Genomic DNA, 14,250 nt, shown 5'->3' with positions numbered 1-14,250 from the left:
TTGTATTGTAATCGTTTTTAAAGTATGATTGAATTACCTACACGCATAAAAGCTACTACTTCTACACTAACTGATATCTGTTTCACATATACGATGAATTACCATACATGTGGAGGCATCATGACATTTGACGTTAGCACCGTTTGACGACCTTTTGTTTCCAACCGCAGCATTTGAAACGAACTATATACGCAGAAGGCCAACGCACACAGAGGCGAATTATTGGAGACAGCCTAGCCTACTTCCGGGACCTTGACGCCAGCGCCGACTGCTCTAATATGACCAAATGAATCAGATTGATGTACGTGCTTCGCAGTCTTTATGAAGATTATACAGTCTATATGACAGGACGTATTCTGAGCGGCGCTTCAGAAATAAAAATAACTCTAGAAAATCATGGAGTCACAGACATTCATATGAAATAAAAAAATTTAAAGAATTGCATGTTCGTTCGAAATCTACAATACAGATATGAGCAGCTTTTTTATAAATGTAAATGTGTTCGGGAACGCACTTGGGTCGGATATTAAAAAAGCTTGAGATGCATAACGAAAAATAAATTTGCGCATTGTGCGGGCAAAACAATGCCTGGCCCTTACTATTTGATTTGCTTCGTCACTCTCGGACATCAGTTTCATCTACACCTCAGATTGAGGGAAGGTAAATGCTGCACAGGACTCTTATTAGTGAATAAATTTGATAGCATTTTGTGACTTCTGGTGCATTCAGTACTTGACCAGGAACGAGGTCTAACCTTACCGCGTATTTAAGGTCTTTATATGAAGATTCCATTTCGTACAGCCGTGTATGCAACTGAAAATGCAAACATTATTAGTTGGCTTTGCAGCAGACATGCCCCTTTTGTACATGATATTGTGACAAAACCTATTATGAAAATAGCCTACATTATTAGTACGCTTCTCGCACTCATATGCAGCAACATATTAAGTTCCGGTTGTTCTCCTGATCCAACAAAAATCTCCCGTGTCAGTGGCACTTATCAAGCGGCATTGTGAACGGGTGTATTACGCACTTATATGTCTATACCTGTGCTAACATTACTGTCGCCACCTTGAGAAAAAAGGAATATTCGAAAAACAACTATAGGGATTAAAAAATATGCTCTACTGAGGCATCACTACCCGAAAAGAAATAATAATACTTCCTATTATTCAGAAAAAAAATGATAACAATCTCTTTATTCAATGGTCACAGAACTGACTTGTGCAACATACCAACATTAACTTGAGCTTGAAAGGTGGTATGCATTTCGGAGGAAGACGTCGATATAAATACCTGTGGAAGTCGCACGTAGTCTGACTTATATGGTAGAAAGAAAAAAAGCTCTCGACTGTAATTTTGGGCAACATTTGTGAATTAAGTGACAGGTTCATCTCACCAGAGGGCAGCAAACAAGACTCACAGCCGCACACGTCATCGTTTCCTGGAGGCGAGAAAGTAACATTCCCGAGGCGCCGTGTTGAGTCGACCTCGTATAGCACAGCGGCGGATAAAGATTGACTCAGAACCACGCTGAAAATGCACAGTTAACGAATACTCCTCTTTTCTTTTCCTCCAGCAGCTTCTTTAATTGTCGGTGTTCGATCTTCATTAGGCATGACTAGGATGCGTTTCCATTTGCAGGTACACAAACTTTGTCACGAAGTAATGCACGCGGCGCATAATTTGCTATAGCTTGTGCCATAGGAAGAGCCAACGGAAGGCATGTTCGTAAACGCGTTAGATTGCCGGAGTCTTAAGAGTGATGTTATTTCGGGTTTCATTCGGGCCATTCTCTTGGGGCTCATCAACTCTGCTCTCTTATAATTCGTTCATATCTTTTTACTTAATATTACTTGTACACGGTGCTGTCGGAGGATTGATAAGCGTAGTGCAAAATTAAGTCGGGTGATGTTCATTCCGCTACCAAATGTTTTCAGAACTGAAGCGTAATTGAGATAATGCGCTGCTGCCCACTGCGCGGCTAAGAGTGTTTCAAGCTTGCCGGTTTCTTTTTGTTTTCTGTCTTGCCCGTTTAGCTTATGGAGCCACATGAAAGAAATGTAGGCTATGTTCCGAGGCACGGATTTTTTGTCCTTTCATTTTGCACACACATGAGCGAAATTCCAGCTTGCATTCGGAGGCCCAGATTTCGCTTAATTGCCACAACCATTAGCGAGAGCAATTACCTTGCGAAGCTACTGCGACGCTGTCTTAATTGCACCGAGTCTGCGAGGCAGAACCAAGTGGCAGTACTGAAATATCTGCGAGGGACAAATTAGGCAAATCTGTCTAGGAATATTCGCATTCACGGCAAAACTAAACCACCACCCCGTAAAGTGCACACTATGGTAGAAATATAAAGGGACGTTAGATTGGTGTTTTGTCACGCAACATATAGAACATTTCATGACTGCGAATGGTCGGCGCATGTCGTCCTTCTCTAATCTTTTATTTTATTTTTCCGTGGGACCACTATTCGTGATTAGTTCCTTTGAACTCGCCCATACAGTCGCTACTCATTGCGCGTTTTCTTGAATCGAAACTTTCTTCCATAGTATGGCTGTAATCTCATAATGGGAAAATTTCACTTCGTCCTGCTTCCACAGTCAATGATAATTAGCTTCTCAGTGAGAGAAGAATATTCAATATCAGATTGAAAAAGCTAGTCGAAGAATACACTGAATGATATACGATACTACCAGTGCATGCGATTCTAATTACATTCTTATGAACAAGTAGATATTTATTTTGGATCGTCTTTTTGATTTATGCATTGATTTATTGACGGATAGTACATTATGACAGACCAGTTTCTCTTTTATGACAGTACGTTATGTTTATGCTCTGCAATAAGAGACATTATAATTATGAGATAAATTGTTCTTCGAAGAACAATGCTTTATCTCACAGAGGTGAGAATGAAGATACGATGCTAAATGATGGCACGTAGCCAGTGTAAATTTTCGTCATGGCACTGCTGGTGCATTTTGCCAGAATATAGTTAAGTTTCGTTATTTAATATCGGACGGGTGAAATGCCATAGTTCCAGGAAGTTCGTCGAAGAATGGATGTGCATGATAGCGACGGCTTTTCGTAACAATTACACCTGAACCCTTTCTAACACGCACGTCCGTATCCTACATTGCTCTCTGGCACCTAGACGAGCAGGCACCGAGCCACCCGAGATCTTGTGGCCGAGCTTTTATGGCTGCTCGTGGTGTGTCACGTCCACTACATGAAGCAGACGGTCGCACGCGTTGCTAATTCCGCACCCTTCGTGAATGAGGACCACTCAGGCTTAGCTTCTCCGCAATTAAAGCCTTCAACGAGAGCGGTCATTGACGTCTCGGCCCAGACAGTGCGAGATGCAGACGCCACGCGGACAACAGAGGAGACGCTGCCTGTCGAGATTAGGGACTGGAAGGGAACGAGAGATAGCGGAAGAGTTCACTCTGTCGAGTGCAGGCAGCCGAGTGGAGCCCACGATACAACGTATACGTTCCAGGTGTCGGTTTGCATCTGTAATACGCGCACACTCACATTTATATACAAACAAGCCCATGCCTAGGTGAATGAGTGTGTCGTGTCCTCTCTCCTGCAAAGGCCGCCCCTTTCCTAACATTTGCACTGCGCCATATTTTCCTCCCATGTAACGTGAGTGTGGTAACTGGTATTCCTTTCAGGAGACCCCGACATGTTCATTTTGTTCCATGCTTTACTCATTTTCTTTTTCATTGAAATAAATCACAGTTTCACACAGAGAAAATCGTTCAATGTACGCGGAGAGTTTAATAGAGTTTCCTAATATAGTTTTTCTCAATATAGAGTTTCTCAATAGAGTTTCACTTCCCTACGCTGTTTCGCAAGTCATGCCATGAATATGAGACTCACAACATAGGCGATCATTTGTGCTTCTACGATGGTGGATCAGAAGGTCTTCGCCCTTATTTTTTTTAGCCAACTTACTGCTGCAAATGCGAAGTCAACACATCTATTCTCAGCGGTGGACCTTTCTTGTACCGGCCCGGCCTTATCTGCCGGTAGCTCCGCGGCACGGCGCTGCTGTCAGTTGTTGAAAAGGAATTACGTGGTTTTACATGCCAAAACCAGTCAGTTGTTGAAGATGCCGGTTATGTTTTCACACGTGGACGGCGTACGAGCAACAGAGTGTGATTAGTTTTCTATGGAGCAAGGAAAGAACGCGCATAGAAATCCACAGGGAAATGCAGACCACATATGAGGAAAGGCGCCTCCCTTTGACAAGCGTGAGGTGGTGGTGTTATGAGTTCGCAAAAGGTCGTGAAGACTTGCATGGCAATGAGCGTCTGGGAGGCCCCGTGCGTCGCTCACTGAATTTGGTGCTGCGACGGGACAAATGTCTGAATTGGGGTGAGGACGATGAGGAAAAATAGTGTAAGGTATGTAGAATAGTACGCATATTTGTAATTACCTGTATGTACCTCATTTCGCTAATAAAAAATAGGGCAAAGACTTTCTGATTCGCCCTCGTACGTCAACATGCTAAGGCAAAGTGAGATCAAGCAGGTGGTTATTCAATGCGTTCAGGCCTTGCCGGGAAGCTTACAAGCGATTTCAAAGTAGTAGCAAAGGTCTGATGAAACCTACAGCAGGCACGTGCAGCTGTGTTGCCTCGGCAACCGACATCGCGGCTAGATTCATATATGTAATAGGAATGACCTTTGGCGCACTATTTATTCAGAACGGTGACTACTATGAAGTGAAATTCCCGCTTGAAATCCACACATACTTAGTGAAAGCTGTAAAATTAAGGGCATCTTTAAAAACCTTTGTAGAATATGTGCGGCAAACATTCTCGATAACTGTTTAACAAGTGTAATCAAGAAAGCGTGAAAAAGTCAACGATAACATCCTGTCCCTTTCAAGTTATCTGATACTTTTAGGGAAGATATGACATCATGCATTTTATACAGCTTGTATGGCGATCTGCCGGCAATATTCGCGAAGCAAATTAAACATGGCCGCGAAAAGTACCGACTAATTGGGAGAGGCTGGTTTTGTACGCGCGCTTGTTGTTCAGTTTTGCTGAACCCCCGTCACAATACAAAATAAGTTCATCAAAATACCATCAGGTTATGCACGCCGAGCAATAACTCGATGTTCATCTGTATAATCTCATTCAACAAAATTATTTACTCACTTTAACAATCACATCGTTGATATCACATGCACGTGTGCAATGAGAGACACCATACACTAATCTTCAGCACTCAAGTTTCATTAACATATGCCAGAATCTTGCGAACAGTACGAACAGCTACGAACAGTTTTTTCATTGCCTACCAATTGTATTGCCACTGGTTCGCAAAAGTATCAAACCAGAGAATTCCTACTTAAACTCGACAGTTGGGCTAGCTGGGAAATCGGCATTCCATGCATTTCAGTTATACTAGGTGGCGCCACCCTGTTTATGTGGCTGCATATCGTGCTCCGTTTTCACCTGTCCCTGGCCCGGTCCAGGGTCTTGCCCGCCCCTGGGTTTACTACTACTACTTCCACTACTACTACTACTTCTACTACTACTTCTACTACTACTTCTACTTCTACTACTACTACTACTACTACTACTACTGCTGCTGCTGCTACTACTACTACTACTACTCCTACTACTAATGCATTTTCAGTGCTTTAAAAATAGGAAAAAATAAGAGAAGAGGAAGGACGCAAGGACATGTAGGACGCTGGACCTGGTCCTACGTGTCCTTGCGTCTTTCCGCTTTTCTTTTTTCCCCTATTTCATTTAAGCACTGGAAATGCATGAAACAGAGAATTTATGGGCGCGGCAGGAATGCGCCATTCCCGCTAGTCTACAACGTTGTGTGTGCCGCGTCGGTCTGTAGTGATAAAGTCTCAATAAAGGGCAAAGTATCGCAGCATATTTAAAAGAAACGGGTTCTCCCAAACAATCCTGCTTTAACCAGAAAGTTGATAAGTATACCAGGAAAACTCGACCACGACAGCATGAGGTATGCAGAAGCGGCGGTGCCAACAACGTGAACGTGCCTCAAGGTTCTATCTAATTGTTAGTTACTGCTATTTATCATGTGAACATCTACACAAACATTACAAAGAGAAATAAAAGCGGGCTAGCAATTGTCTTCTAAAAGGGACACCACGCCCACCCACTTGTAGAAGAGAGAGAGAGAAATGAAGAAGCAAATAAAGAAAGAAGATGAAAAAGAAGGGAATGAAGAACAAATCATACAAAATCACACGCATAATATCAGTGTTATAGGCGGGACTCTAGCCCCGTGGGTGACGAAAATTCCAATGCAGCTTTGTGAGCCTCGTATCGAGTTGACGCACGACCCTTCGGAAAAAATATATTATTAAGCGCAGTTCGTGCAAAATTAAGTCGTTGAAACTTGCGGAAAGTTAGACATTCGAACAAGTGTTCAAGCGTTTCGCTGGACTGTCCACAAGCGAGTGAATCGACACACGTCCTTGTCGGTGAAGCGTACCGGCGACATTTAGACACCCGGTGCGGAACTTGGGCCGTAGAGACACAATGTGGCGGTGAGTGAGAGCCCGGTCAGTGACTGGTGTAGGGTACGATCCCTTGGATACTCGACCGCCCAAGTGCAAATGCTGTAGGTGGTGGCGTATAAGCAATCTAGTGTCGTCAAATTCTCATAAAATTTTAACTGTAAAATGAAGGTTGTGTACTGACGCCGCCAAAGCATTAGCAGTCCCGCTTCCTGAGATACCAATGTGGGGTAGTATCCAATGAGATATCCCTATTCTTCCCTGAGATGTGATTTGATGGGCCACTTTAAGTACTTCGCGTAGCAGAGGTGAGTGATCATTGGCGCTAGACAGCTCGCTGAGAGCTTCGCCTGAGTCGCTTAGAGTAACAGCAATTGTTAACGCAGCAGTTGTGCTACCTTGATGAACAGGCGTTTGTGTAAACCAGAGTAAAATTTTTATGTGTCTTCTAGTGGGGACGTTGTCAGTTGGCGAACACCTGCAGGGCAGACCACTATTTTCTTTTTCGTTTCGCACTCAGGTGGACGAGCAGCCAAGGGCGGTGGTGCTCTCGCTCAAGCGCCCCGCATTCTCCGACATTAACAATCTCAAGGGAGGATGACGCCATTTTCCCCAATTGTGACTTCGGTCAGCTGAGCAGTCGTTCAAGAAGTTTTCTGCCTTCCTGAGTCAGACAGAGATGATCTGTGGGCTGTAAGGACCTTTGATCAGCTTGTAGTCTCAGCGGTAGAAGTCTGGCTTCGGTATAATTGCTATCTTAAGAAAAACATGCAGGTGAACAACAAAGCATTATTCCGACTAAACAGTGTGCCACAATAAACCGGTCGGGCACAAAGCACAAATAATTATTGAGAAATATAGGATTTGAACTACACCATTCGTAACTTCTTTAGTACTGAACAACCTCCGTATTTACCACATTAATGTTAGATTGTACATTTTTTGTTGACAAAATATTTAAGAGGAAGCTTTGGCTCGGGTGCTCCTATCCAAATACATGTAAAAGGAGAATTCGTTTTTCTCGGCAACCACTGCACCAAATTTCACGAAGTTTGTTGCACTTAAAATAAAAACTTAAAATCTAGTGACTGTTGGTTGCGAATTTTTGAGTTAGGTCGTCAATTTTTTATTAAAAATGGGGAAAATCAAAAATTTTCAAAAAGCAAAACTATCAAGTTTACAGCTCTGTAACTCAAGAACGAAAAATGATAATACAATTCTGTGAACTGCATCTAACAGAACATATAAAGCGGACAAAATTGATATGTTAAACATGAATATAAAAAAATTTATAATAGGGAAATAAAGCTTTTGCAAAACCCTTGTAACCTAGGTAACAAATTAACGTAAGATGTAAAATGACATATTGAATTTGTCCGCTTTGAATGATCTAATGGATGCCTTTTACAGAACCGCGATATCAGTTCTTGATGCAGAGCTATGAATTTCTAAACTTCGTGCTTCTATTTTTTCCAAACGGTCAAGTATTTAAAAATCGTTTTAAGAAAATCCAAGCCCTAAATAGAAATTCCGCCTCCAACAGTCACTGGAATTTAACTGTGTCTTTCAAATGCAAGAAATTTCACTAAAATCTCATAAAAAAACGTTTTTGCGTTCTACATGTATTTGAATAAGCCGCGTCGGAGTTGGGCCCGAGCTAAAGCTTCCTCTTAAGGGTACTCAGTAATAGACATATCGTCGTTCAAGGTGAATTACAACACCAAATGAAGAGGGCGTGTGCAAACAGATTTAGGCGCACATTAATTAATCCCAAGCGTACATAATCACAGAACGTTCTACTGCTGCGTCTCAGGCATACACCGATTTCTTTATTGACGTCAAACATTATCCTAATGCAAAGAAGGGGTAAGGCGTGCAGACACGGGCGCAAAATCGGGTACACGTGCCGTAGACAAGCACGTGTACCTGATTGACACGTGGTGCTACCTTTCCAGAGCATGCGCACATGAGTTTCGTGTCGTCTTTTTTTTTTTTTTGCCTCAGTGATTCCTTCAGTTGATTGTCGGCGTTCTCTCCTCTTGTCTCCGTGTCTACACGGCTTACCCCTTCTTTGCGTTATGAATCCTTACCAACTCGCTCAACTTTCTGTCGTTCAAAGACATTATCAGTCAGTCCGTAAGGCCATTTGCCTATGTTTGCGCAAAATGAATCAGAAACAGCTGTGTATTAGTATCAGTAAAAAGGGCCACTTTAGGAAGAGGAAAGAGAAAAATATTTTTTCTAGAACATGTGAAATGCTGGATGTCTTGGGCCCGAAATGGTGGTTCAGTGCCTATGACGTCCTGCTGCTGAGTATCATGCGGCTACCTGTCGTCTTTGAGGAACCATATAAGAACGTGGCGATGATGTTTTGCCAAGCGTTAAAGTACCGCAAACTGCGCAAGGAACCTGACGGCCCGACTTTGATCGGCATCTCGCCTGTTTAGAGGGGGGGGGGGGGCGAACTAGGCCCGTGCCCCCACCTCGCCACAGAAATTTCTTAGTACGTATCTGTAGCATGTCTTGGGCTTTCTCCGCATCACTGGTTAGTATTAACTCGAACATTTATCCTTTGGCAAATATTGCTGACAGCAAGTTGTACGTACCGTTTCTTATTAAATTGACTCGCATATTGATGTGGGCCTTTGTACCTATTTAAGTTTGCTTAAATTGTTAGTTGTTTTTTGGTTATGAGAGAATGGAATGGTAAATATTAAAGCGAGAAATTCATGATCTTAAGTATGTCTGTTATAAAACATTGAAATGTCGAATAGCTAGAGTCATATACTATATGTCAGATATTGGATAGTTAAATAACGCGTTTCTGCGCTCAACCTAACTATAGGGAAGACGACCTTCAAAAATGCTACCCGGAGTAATACATAAGCAAGCAAAAGCAGATCTACCAAGTAGAATGCTTTCTCTGCGTTCGAATGCAAAAACATATGCGAAAGGGCTTCTGCTTTAAAGGTCACTTGTTTGTGATTTCAGCACCGCCGAAACATTGGCTTTGCGCCTTAGGCGGCGTTCAGCACAAGGCGCTACCTTCTCTTGCCGAAGTCGCCAACGCTACACATTTTTTTTTTTTCAAAGGGAAAAGCAGATCTCTAGGTGCCCTGTAAAGAAAGGCAAAGCTAGAGTGGGCCTACGTGTGCGTCTGTGAGTGCGTGCGTGCGCCTCAGCGTTTTTCTTCATGGAGGAAAGAAAAAAAAATAGGAGACGCATTGGCGTCACGTTTTTGAAGCCGGAAGTGCAGCCATGTTGGTGTCTCATCTCCCTTTGCAACTTCAATAAGCTCGCCGGAGCAGATTGGCGCGAGCTTTGAACTTGCATTGCTATGAGGCGCCAGAAGCGTGTGCTGCTGACGCGCGTCAGAAAAAAAGCCTCCGAAACTCCTGCAACAGTTTTAGTGAACGCTTTCCCTCCTCCATGGTTTCTCTTAAACTTTCGACTGTTTTCGGCGTGATCATTATGATGTATTGTACTCACCACGCTGGTCTCGTTTGCGATGCCCAGGCATAGTGGCGGCTCCCGTTAGGCTGAAGCTTTTCTTCACGACTGTTCATAGAAGTACGTGACTATGGGAAAAAATTTTGCAATGCATTGTACAAACCAACCTTGTATAGGTTTGCTTTCGATAAATAGATGTTTGCACATTATAGCTTTTTAGATCAGAATTTTGATAGCAGCCTGGGTTCCTTTTATGAAAATGAGCAAACTGCTGAAAACTTTAGAGCAACGCAAACAAGATTATGACTACAACTTTGTGATGACGATAGATATCACAATACTGCGAAGCATTATTTAAGATGTTCAGAACCAACAAAACTGACTTATATGTGAGTCTGAATTATGCCGCTAAAAAAATTAAATTATGGGGTTTTACGTGCCAAAACCACTTTCTGATTATGAGGCACGCCGTAGTGGACTCCGGAAATTTCGACCACCTGGGGTTCTTTAACGCGCACCTAAATCTGAGTACACGGGTGTTTTCGCCCCCATCGAAATTCGGCCGCCGTGGCCGGGATTCGATCCCGCCACCTCATGCTCAGCAGCCCAACACCATAGCCACTGAGCAACCACGGCGGGTAATTACGCCGCTAAATTTGGGTTAAACTTTTGGCGAATTCACGTGATCAAGTGAGCGATTTCACGTAGTGCAGTAAGATACATAGAGTTGACAAAAATAACACGCAGTTTTGGTGCGGAATTAGGTATAACGTAAATTTGAAGCTTAGGATTTTTCTTTCGTTTACAAAATTCAGAGTGCTTTGTAAGACATTAGAGCCTATTCTGCACAATATCTGCAGAACTTCTGTAGAAATATATTGCATAATATTATTTTATCTCAAAGAAATCCTTAAATACATGCAACTGTTGCTAAAAGACTGCACGTCTACTTTTATAATGCGTTTCAACAGGAAAATCAGAGTCGACCCCGAGCTTGTGTTACATACAGTCTCGTTTATAACAAGAGTTGGGCGCAGCAGTGATAGTTTAATTACTGTCCTTATTTTCACTGCTGTTATTATGATTTCCATTCGCCCTGCATATGCGTGGAGACTGAAGATGACGCACTCTGCAGAACATTTGTGCAGGCTTCCGAGAAGTTCACCTTTGTTACGAGTGCCCTTCACATTTTATTTTTTGCTTCCTGTTTGATGCACATGACTCATGGAAACGCAGCTGTTTATGAAATGCAATTCCCCTGAGTCAGCGGAGCGTTAGTTGGCTGACATGCTTCCGCGGACTGCTGCAAATGCTATCCCCCAGTTTGCATGCATCATCCTCACATGCAGCTTTCATACTTTGGTCGCCGACAGAGGTTCAGTACAAGCAGGCATGCATGACAGTTCATAGCATTTGATAGTGAAACCGTGCATTTTGCAGCTGGTATTCACTGAGCGAAAGGGAGCTGGCAGCCGGCTAGACGAATGTCAAAGACAAAGAATGCCAGTTTTGGTGTGCTTTTTTATTTATTTATCACCAGAAAGAGTTTCTGCAGACCCATTGTTCCTTTTGAAAACACTGTTAAGATCCTGCTCATCAAGTAAAAGGCAATTTCGTTCCAGCAACTTTTTATTTTCTAAACGTAACTTGAGGATCTAATATATTTGTTGTCACTGTACGTTAAAAAGGTATGATCCTGGGAAAATAGACGACCGAGAAGCCAGCTATAACAGTAATAAAAAACTTCAGTGGCTAGAAATGTTTAGAAAGAAGAAAAACAAAGGTATTACGACAAAAATGCGAAAGAATAAAATATGAAGTTATTCAGGCATAATCTCTTTACTACATGGATAGTCAGAACAGACACGTGCACAGGAAGATTGAAACTCGCAGTTAAAAATTTAAATATGAGATTTTATGTGCGAATAGCACGATCTCATTACCAGGCACGCCTTAGCGGGGAACTTTGAACTAAATTTGATCCACAGCGAACTTGTAACGGGAACCGACACCTTTTTCAAATCAAAAGGGCATTTTTTTGCATTACGCCCTCATCGAAATGTGGCCTCGGCGGCCGAGAGAGCACCCGCAACCTCAAGCTCGGCAGCGCAATGCATTGGCCACTGCGGCACCGCTGCAGGCGAGACTTGATAGACAGCGGGCGAACAACAAACGCGGCTGAAGCCGACGTTTGGACAGGGGGACTTGTCTTCGTCAGTCACTGGCGAAGACAGGTGTCCTTGTCGAAACGCTGGCCCCAGTGACGTGCCTAGACAGAGGGCGATGTACCGTCTTATACCGATTTATTTTATTGTTGCCACTATGGTGTACTTCACTAGGAGCACCAGCGCTTCCAGACTCCTACTCGGGTTAAGGAGTTCACAGAGACGGCAAACCACCCCTGTTTCACTTGTATTATTGCGCCTGCTTTACACTGACAGTACAAGGAGGAAAATGTGGCTTGATTTGCTTCAACACGAAGCTCACTGGGTCCACCTTACGGTGCACAAGAAGCGTGCTATTGCACACATAGAGAATTACACACGCCAATATCTCCACTTTCTTTACTCCTAAAATAACTGAAAAAGGTTATGAATAATTAATGCAGCCAGTGCGAATAAATTCAAAAGCGCAGCGACGTTTGAAAATTCCATAGCATTGACTATCTCTAGTATAATAACGTTTCAAGCGCTAATAAAGCTCAAAGGAAAACACTCCATATGCACCTTGCGTGGTTCCGATCACTCATCAGGTGACAGATAAGTTATTGGAACACCAAGTTGGAGATATCGGATAAGCATAGCTAAGGCTGTGCGAGAAAATACACGCGGCAAAAAAAATTTACCGAATGCAATACAAGCATGTTTTTTTATGTTTCAGACGCGCCACGTGTGAGTAGCGCCAGAAGCGGCGAACACGTAAAGAATGATTGCCCTCCCATTCGTCGCCTGTCTCTTAGAGAAAATGTGTGCAGCTGAGGCAGCGCCTATGACCTTTTTAGTGTCTTTGGACTCAGACACTGGCAGAGGCGCGAAAATACTAGTCGTCAGCGATGGGCTTCACGGGAGCGTGCGGGGACCGGGTGCAAAGAGCGTCGTTGATCTGGCTGGACGTTCTGAATCATTTCTCGAGAGTGGCGTGAACCTCATGCAAGTGCAGCCCAGCACCTGCGCGCCTCGTGGCAAATGGAGAACAGCGGTGCAGTAAGGATCGCCGACTGCTGCGGGCAGTTAAGCTTTTCCGAAAGCGCTAGCCGAGAAATGGAAGCCATGTTCTTCTAATTTTCGGAACAATCACCATCATGGAAGTACACGTCGTGAAAACAAATTCGTGGCCGTGAATGCTACCTTTTTCTTTTTGGTCGCAAAGCACGATTTAGAGAAAATTATACGATCTAAAGCAAAATTGCTGGCACATTACAAGTGTTAACTAACGTGTCCTGGCAAGTACTTAAGCAGCGAACTTGTACCTCCCCTCTTTATGCCAGCTGTATATGAATAATGTAATCGCAACCAGCGATGAAAAGCTGCTGGAGAAGCACAAAATAAGCATAACTATTTGACAAGAGTCTTCTACGGTGCACTACGAAAATGAATTTGACCTTTTCGTCGCAAGTCTCTTGAAATGGGAACAATGCATAATTCTCCGTACTATGTTTTTGCACACACCTGCTACGGTTATGTGCGGGGCTAGCTTGCACAGCAGGGAGCACGAGACAGAAAACGAGAACAGGATGACACAATATTGTCGCCGCGTATATGGCTAGTGCGCTTCTTGTGTGCTGGCATTAAAATGCAAATCGTGCGCTACTACGCTAGGACATCAGTCAGAGTGACGCTATCGCGTTCCTTGTTTATATATATGTACTCGGGCACATGGGACGGCATATTAAGCGCGTACAATTTATTTACCCTGTTACTTGAATCGATTGTGCGCTGGCACATCATGTCTTTTTGTCATCATTTTGCTATTTAATGGGCATCTTGCGCTGTCTTCAAGGAAATAAAACTGATGTGGAAGTTGTTTGAAATGCTTGACGCTAGGTTCCTTCAAGAGAGCGTTGTACATATTCATTGTTAACAACTATCAGGGTGCCAAAGCGTTGTATTTAGTGACTTCTCGGGCGTGGTCGGTATCAGGTATGCTTTAAAGTACAGCTGGCTTGCCTACACCCCTCCCCCCCCCCCCCCCCCGCCCACCCCCGGGATTTGTTGTACGTAAGTTTCTCGCCGAATAGACAACTTATAAAGCACTGTATGTTGACTTAAAAGC

At 43.3% G+C, this 14,250-nt stretch overlaps 1 long non-coding RNA gene across 2 annotated transcripts in view; it reads right to left on the bottom strand.

Annotated features, from left to right (window-relative positions):
- Positions 1–14,250, bottom strand: part of LOC140219368 (uncharacterized) — a 314,942-nt gene that overhangs the window by 140,550 nt on the left and 160,142 nt on the right. Inside the window, exon 1 of one of the 2 annotated variants that reach the window (XR_011895580.1) lies at positions 10,018–10,074. The exons of the other annotated variant lie outside the window; for it this stretch is intronic. This is a non-coding gene — a long non-coding RNA (uncharacterized lncRNA). Of the gene's footprint in view, positions 1–10,017; positions 10,075–14,250 lie in introns of those variants that run through there. 2 annotated transcript variants of the gene reach the window in all.

Source organism: Dermacentor andersoni, chromosome 7 (genome assembly GCF_023375885.2).
Source record: "Dermacentor andersoni chromosome 7, qqDerAnde1_hic_scaffold, whole genome shotgun sequence".
Taxonomy (NCBI): Eukaryota; Metazoa; Arthropoda; class Arachnida; order Ixodida; family Ixodidae; genus Dermacentor; species Dermacentor andersoni.
The sequence above is the reverse complement of the archived record's forward strand: the minus strand, read 5'-3'. Positions and strand labels throughout refer to the sequence as shown.